The sequence below is a fragment of the Octopus bimaculoides genome, chromosome 16 (assembly GCF_001194135.2).
Source record: "Octopus bimaculoides isolate UCB-OBI-ISO-001 chromosome 16, ASM119413v2, whole genome shotgun sequence".
Classification (NCBI taxonomy): domain Eukaryota; kingdom Metazoa; phylum Mollusca; class Cephalopoda; order Octopoda; family Octopodidae; genus Octopus; species Octopus bimaculoides.
Window position 1 is genome coordinate 53,029,775 of NC_068996.1, and position 7,350 is coordinate 53,037,124.

The following is a 7,350-nucleotide window of genomic DNA, read 5'->3' on the forward strand; positions in this document are numbered from 1 at the left end:
GTATATATGTGTATGTGTGTGTTTGTGTGTCTGTGTTTGTCCCCCCAACATCGCTTGACAACCGATGCTGGTGTGTTTACGTCCCCGTAACTTAGCGGTTCAGCAAAAGAGACCGATAGAATAAGTACTAGGCTTCCAAAGAATTTGTCCTGGGGTTGATTTGCTCGACTAAAGGCGGTGCTCCAGCATGGCCGCAGTCAAATGACTGAAACGAGTAAAAGAGTAAGTACCAATAAGCAACAATTTCATTCCCGGGCAACAGGTAAGTTGCAACTCAAAGAATAGGAGAAAGAAGGCTCCCTCAACTGGTTTGTGGAGGGGAAAGTGGCTAAATACTATTTATTGAGAGGCAAAATTTTGATAAGACAGACACAAGGATCATGTTATAGAAGAGATATGTGGTTACCTCACATCATATAGTAGTGGATGCAAGTAACTGGAAAAAAATAAGATGAAGCTAGTGATATTGAGATGTCAGAGCATACTGTGAAGGTACAAAGAATTGAGAAAATATGAGACTATGAACTGAGGATGAAGAAGTGTGGCTGGGTAAGTTCATAGGTATGCGAGAGAAGAGAGACAAGTGTTTAGAGTTCAGGGTACAGGTTAATGTTGTGAATGACATACAAGGGTGGAAGTATAGTTGATAAATTAGCTCAAGAAGGAAGAGGTGATAAGAGACAGCACTAGAGGAGGAGTGGGGGGAGGGGTTAGGGAGCAGCAGTATTATAAATCTACAGATAGATCAGAAAATAAACGATGTGTGAGGAGAGAGAGAGAGTAAAAGTTGTATAGAGACAGAGATTAGCAGTATGGTAGTGGTGGCTATAGTGAATGGGTTCAAAGGTGACAATCTATTGATGGTAGATATGTGAAGAAGTTGAAAGTTATGACAAATCTGAGACCGTGTTAAAGAGAGAGTATGACAGTCTTAAGGTGTTGCTTAAAGGAGAGGCAGTGGGAGATACCTAGAGGAACAGAAAGGGGTTAACAGTGGGCAAAGTAGGAAGGATTGATATTAAGATTAAGGATTGAAAGTTAAAGAAAGTGGTTCCAAAAGCGGATGAAGTAACTAGTAGCACTAAGGGGATAAATACAAGCAGACACCATTGTCATGTGATGATTACATTAGCTGAATAGTACCATTGTTAGAAGAGTGGTGGAAGGATAAGTTTTAGAATGATGAGAGGTGGGAAAAGCTTAGAGTGGGTGCAGGGTAGGACAGGGTGACTGTTTAGACATAAACCTAATACTTTTAGAATCTCATTTTTGCCAAGATAGAGAGATCTTATAGAGTCATCTCATTCCTTTGTTGTTTTACTTCGACCCATATATTCCTAGACACAAGTTATCCCCCCCCCCTTGGATTGGCACTTCTTTATACAACTGTTGTCATCCATGCACATTCAATGCAGTTGTTCATAGGTATTCTACTTTTTGCTGATTTTGGAAGAAATATTCACATCTGTGGAGCAATTAACTTCCATAACTGCACATGATTTTTCTTTTCTCTCCCTAATAACTATGCCAAGTCTGCTACATGTACAGTTGATAGAAGTTTTGATGGGAATATTCCACCTGTATTCTTTGTGCTAATTTTTATGTATTCCATAGAAAAGGTGTTTTTATTTATCCCAAGGCAATCTTTCCTGCAGATGGCATTGTACATTGTTTTAGCAGCAGCACTGTGTTGTAGGAGCAGTTAGTATCTCAAGGATATATTTTTGGACAGTTGCTGATCAAATTTATTATGTCTGCTGCAGAAGAGCAGCATAATCGACACGTGAAATTGCATCTTGGGATTTTAAAAGCTTTGCTGTCCTGTTAGTCCATGAGAAATCTGTAGCTATCCCTCTCTCACTCTTCACAACATATCTTGTACGTAAAAACTTAGCCTTCAAGATGTGATTCTAATGTAGTGGTCATGGATCCAAAAGAAGCTACATTTCATATTAATATTGTCATGTTTTTCTAGTTTACTGGAAACATACAAATGCATAAACCTTACTGTGATGCGCAGAGTGTTTCCCTTCAGGTCTTTGCTAAGATATGCGAGTCCTGCACTGCTGAGTCCACAGCATTGGTGAAAATTTCAGTAATGATCATATAAGTTTTACAGCTGATGTTGATGCAGCATCCTCAAGTTATTGTGTCTAGCCATGTTGCATCCAGATTAAAGTTTTTACTTTCCACATCTTAGACAAGAATGATTTTAGGTCTTCCTGAGAAGGGGCCCTTTATACCCCTCATACCTCTGCATACAACCTGTGAGTTAAGAACAAACTTCTGATCTATCCTGGCTTCTTGTAATACATTTTTTGGTAGTAAAATTTTCCACTCTGAGCCTTGATTTCGTGTTACAAGGTTATTAATTTTCCCACAAGATTTGGCTTAGAATCTTCATACATTTTCGTTAGTTTTCTCAGGAAGTAGTGTTGTGAACTTATCGCCAACTTTACATTTTATAATGGCCTTTAACTGTCCTATTGTATGACCTAAATTCGTTAATTTATGTTACAAATATCTCCCAGATGTTCCTTCAAGGTAACAGCAGCAGTATTCAAGCAGTTTTTGATATTCCAGTATGAGTTTTCACACTTTTTAATAATTCTCCAGGAGCATTGTTAATAACTTTTATTATGTGAGGGGTTGGTTTTCCTCTCATTCTATCAACATAGGTCTTTTGCTTAAAGATAGCTTACAGAAGCCGGTGAAATTGTTTACAAACTGTGGATGCAAAATGTTTTTCAACTCTGTACATGCTGCAGTCATCTCTGTCAGGTCAGTATGCAGAGAAAGGCTAGTCCAAGTGTTGTGTGATGGTGGCACTGGAGGTGTAGGCCCCCTCACTAAAGCAGTTATTATGTTTATCTTGAACATTGTGTTAAATCATCACCATCATTTATTGTCTGTGCTGGCATGGGTTGTACAGTTTGAGGGGAGCTGGTAAGCCAGAAAGCTACACCAGGCTTCAATTGTCATCTTTGGGGTGGTTTCTACATCTGGATGCCCTTTCTAATGCCAACCACTTTACAGAAAGTACTGACTGCGTTTTACATGGCACCAGCAGGGGGCACTGTATACAGGGTACCAGCCCAGGTGCCTTTTACATGGCACTGGCAGAAGGCTTTTCATGTGGCACCTGCACAGGTGCTGAAGAAAGTCAGTTCTTCTGAAAAGGAAATTTAAAATATTAAATGAATTTCAAAAAAAGAAATTGAAAGAAACTGTAAAGCCATTTAATATAAACAAAACAACTGCTAAAACAACTGAAAGAAATGATAGATAAATTGAAGCCAATTTAATCACAGAAATTTTAAGTATGTACATATATAGTAACATTATGGAAACAACAGGAAAAACTCTGTTTTGGATAGAATATGAAATGCCCAAAACAATTGCCTATAAAACGGCTTGGTTGGGGGTGGGGGTTGAGAAAAGGCCTTATTTTGGACAGCTTAACTATACAACCAACAGCAGTAATATTATTATTTAATCAAATCAGATTACAAATGAAACATCTAATCAACTATAACCTAGATTTTCTAGTGGTAAGATTTAAAAGTTGAGGCTTTGTACTTAATAAGAAATTGCATGGTCAAAGTTGATTGAATGGTAAGAAAATATGAAAGGAGACTTTCATATCAAGGGAAACATTTTTAATGACTTCAAGGTATCTAAAGATCAAACTACATAGTTGATAAATGGCTGTATGGTAAGAAATTAACTTCCAGGTTCAATCTCACTGTTTTGCACCCTGGGCATGTGTCTTCTTCTACAACCTTGGGCCAACCAAAGCCTTGCAATGGATATGTAGAGGATTTGATAAGCAGAAACTGAGAGAAGCCTGTGTGTGTGTTTATGTCTACTTGTCTTGACATTGCATAATGTTGTAGATGAAAGTTGTTTATTTCCAATATTCTGTACAAACATACCCAACCATGGGGAAATATTGCTTTGATTGGAAACAGGTGAGGGTTAGCGACAGGAAGGGCATCCAGCTGTAGAAAATCTGCCTCAGTAAAGTCCGTCCAACCAATGCAAGCAGGGAATCCTTTTGTTACCATATTTCTGTTGAGATGTTCTGTGTTTCTTTCAATAATTTTAAATATATCAAAGAATTTAGTAAAATAACTTCATTATCATTCAGCTAGTGTTAGGAACATAAATTGTGACTAAGGTTTGTTGGAAGATTTTAAATTCAAAACTTATGAAAACAAGACATTTGTACTCAGAACCAGAGGTGGTTTCAGCTGGGTTGGTATTAAAAGGGTTAAATACTGATGATGATGATGATGATGATGTGCTGACTTTACTCTCTATTTCTACTCTGTTTCATGTCATTGATCACATGACTGCTGTGTTATCAATGATCTCAGATTACAATAAATAATAGTAACACTCCACTTAGAAATGGAGCCTTTATTACAGAGGTAAGAGTTATGATCATATATTGTAGTGTTGAGATTACTGATCTAAGTTTTGTGAATGTCCTTGCTAATCACATGACTAAGGTTGATCAAGAAGTGTAACTATGGAAGACCTAGCAATGCATAAGCGGTAATTACATTACAGCTGTGTGATTATTGAGAGAGCAGATTTAGAAAATATATCTCAGTAAAAAAGAAAAAAACTTAAATATAAAAATAATAGAACAATAAAATAAAAAAAAAACTGTAGGTATGGTTAAGGAGCTTGCTTACTAGCTATGTGGTCTCAGGTTCAGTCCCACTGCACAGCACCTTGGGAAAGTGTCTTCTATTATAATCTCAGGTCAACCAAAACCTTGTGAGTGGATATGGTAGATGGAAACTGAAAGAAGCCTGTCGCGTGTGTGTGTGTGTATGTATGTATCTATATATATCATCGCCATGTATCTGTGTATGTGTTGTCCCTCACTATTGCTTGGCAACTGGTGTTATCTCCATAACTTAGTGGTTCAGAAAAAAGAAACCAATAGAATAAGCGTTTGGGTTTAAATTGTTTGACTAAAATCCTTCAAGGCAGTGCCCTAGCATGGCTGCCGTCCAATGATTGAAATAAGTATCTCAATGCCATGCTGCATTGCAGAATATATCTACAACAAAAATTTTGCTTTGATAATTTATTAACATTAATAGTGATAATGTTGCTACAACATTAACATGGCAGACCATTAACACATCCCTAGTTATAATATTGCATGGACTTTAGCATATTAGTAGCAATAATGTCATTTAGGGATTGTGGTTTTTACTTTCATTATCTCACAAGCTCACTCAATATAGCTTTACCATGTATTGTTTGCATCTTTCTGAAAATCTATAGCAGTTCTAAATTAAACAAGTGTGAACTTGATTTAGCTGGCTCTTAACTAATTTGAATAACAGAGCTGTTCTACATCTTAGATCTCCAATCTGAGATAACAAAATCTTGTTTCTTTTTTTTTTTTTTTATCAGGCTCAGCCGCCCCCAAAATACCTAGTCAAATGCACATCTGTCTCTCCTTTGAATTAAAATGTAAAACAGAGTTATCTTTCCACAGCCGTAACTGAAAATATTAATATATAATGAAAAATTAGTGTTTTCTTGAAACAATTTCCACATATTTACATATACGTTGCATATCTTTAGAAAATTCTCTTAACCTTTGTGGTCCCAACCTACCTAAAACTATTCCTAGTTTTATGAGGCAAACTTCCTGTTGTAAAGTGATTTAAATAAAAACTTACCATCAAAATTTCGTGTTATTTATGTTCCACATGCCAGCTTTATAATCACAAAATGATTTTAGTAAATTCTTTATTGTTTTCAAAATTACTTGAAATGAAGGCAAGTGTATATACATTATTTACATTATTTACATTTGACGGATATTCGTCCTCATCTTGTTTGTTGTTAACACAACGTTTTGGCTGATATACCCTCCAGCCTTCGTCAGGTGTCTTGGGGAAATTTCGAACCTGGGTTCTCATTCCTATCGATGTTACTATTATTATTATTATATTATTATTATTATTACTATTATTAATCAGGTCGCTGCCGTGAATCGAACTCGGAACCTTGGGGTTAGTAGCCCGCGCTCTTAACCACGGGCATATGGCGTAGTGGTTAAGAGCGCGGGCTACTAACCCCAAGGTTCCGAGTTCGATTCACGGCAGCGACCTGATTAATAATAGTAACATCGATAGGAATGAGAACCCAGGTTCGAAATTTCCCCAAGACACCTGACGAAGGCTGGAGGGTATATCAGCCGAAACGTTGTGTTAACAACAAACAAGATGACGACGAATATCCGCCAAATGTAAATAATGTAAATAATTCCTCATCTCTTAAATATAGAACTGTAAGGCAAGTGTATACTAAAAGAAATCTGCCCAAAAAACGATTGAACCAAATTTTTCTATCTTAAATCTAATGATATTAAGATTTAAAACTTTGATACAAAAATTATTTCTATTGATAAGAAACAGGATTGGTGTTGAGTCAGTACATCATCATCATCATTTAACGTCTGTTTTCCATACTGGTATGGGTTAGTGGTTTCCAAAGTGTGCAATATTGCCCCCCTGGGGGGGGAGGGAATTCCAAGGAAGCATTGAAGAAAAATGGGGCAATAATGGGGTAGCAATTCATGTAAAAACAACAAAATAATGGGTTCATTAGGTTAAGCTTTATTTGTGAAATATAGTTGCTTTGAATTTGCTAAAGAAAGAGGTCTGTGTTTGTGATAGTTAGTTGGGGTGGTGGCAGTAGGAATGTGGCTTGGGTGTCAAGGGGGTGGCAGCCCAGGGTTAGATAGTTTGACTAGAGCTGGCAAGCCGGAGGGCTGCTCTGGGCTCCAGTTGTTTACTTTGGCATGGTTTCTATGACTGGATGCCCTTTCTCACACCAACCACTTCATAGAGTGTACTGGATGCTTTTTATGTGGCACCAGCTCACTCCTAAATGAAAGTGTTGATCTGCATATGAATAATTTATTTTACTTTATAGATATACAGAGAAAGAAATGCTTTTCTAGTCTTGAAATACATGAAAATACTATATTCCCATCATACAAATACACAGAAATAAACACAGTCTACAAGGATGTTTTTTTTTTATTTACAATGTGTATTAATTACATTTATATGAAATCTGAAGACTTCATCATCATCATCATCATCGTCGTTTAACGTCCGCTTTCCATGCTAGCATGGGTTGGACGATTTGACTGAGGACTGGTGAAACCGGATGGCAACACCAGGCTCCAATCTAATTTGGCAGAGTTTCTACAGCTGGATGCCCTTCCTAACGCCAACCACTCAGAGAGTGTAGTGGGTGCTTTTACGTGTCACCCGCACGAAAACGGCCACGCTCGAAATGGTGTCT

The 7,350-nt window shown here is 37.2% G+C and overlaps 1 protein-coding gene across 1 annotated transcript in view; it reads left to right on the forward strand.

Annotated features, from left to right (window-relative positions):
* The window catches only part of LOC106868972 (dolichyl-diphosphooligosaccharide--protein glycosyltransferase 48 kDa subunit-like), a 26,344-nt gene that overhangs the window by 8,744 nt on the left and 10,250 nt on the right, over nt 1–7,350 (forward strand). The window lies entirely within an intron of this gene.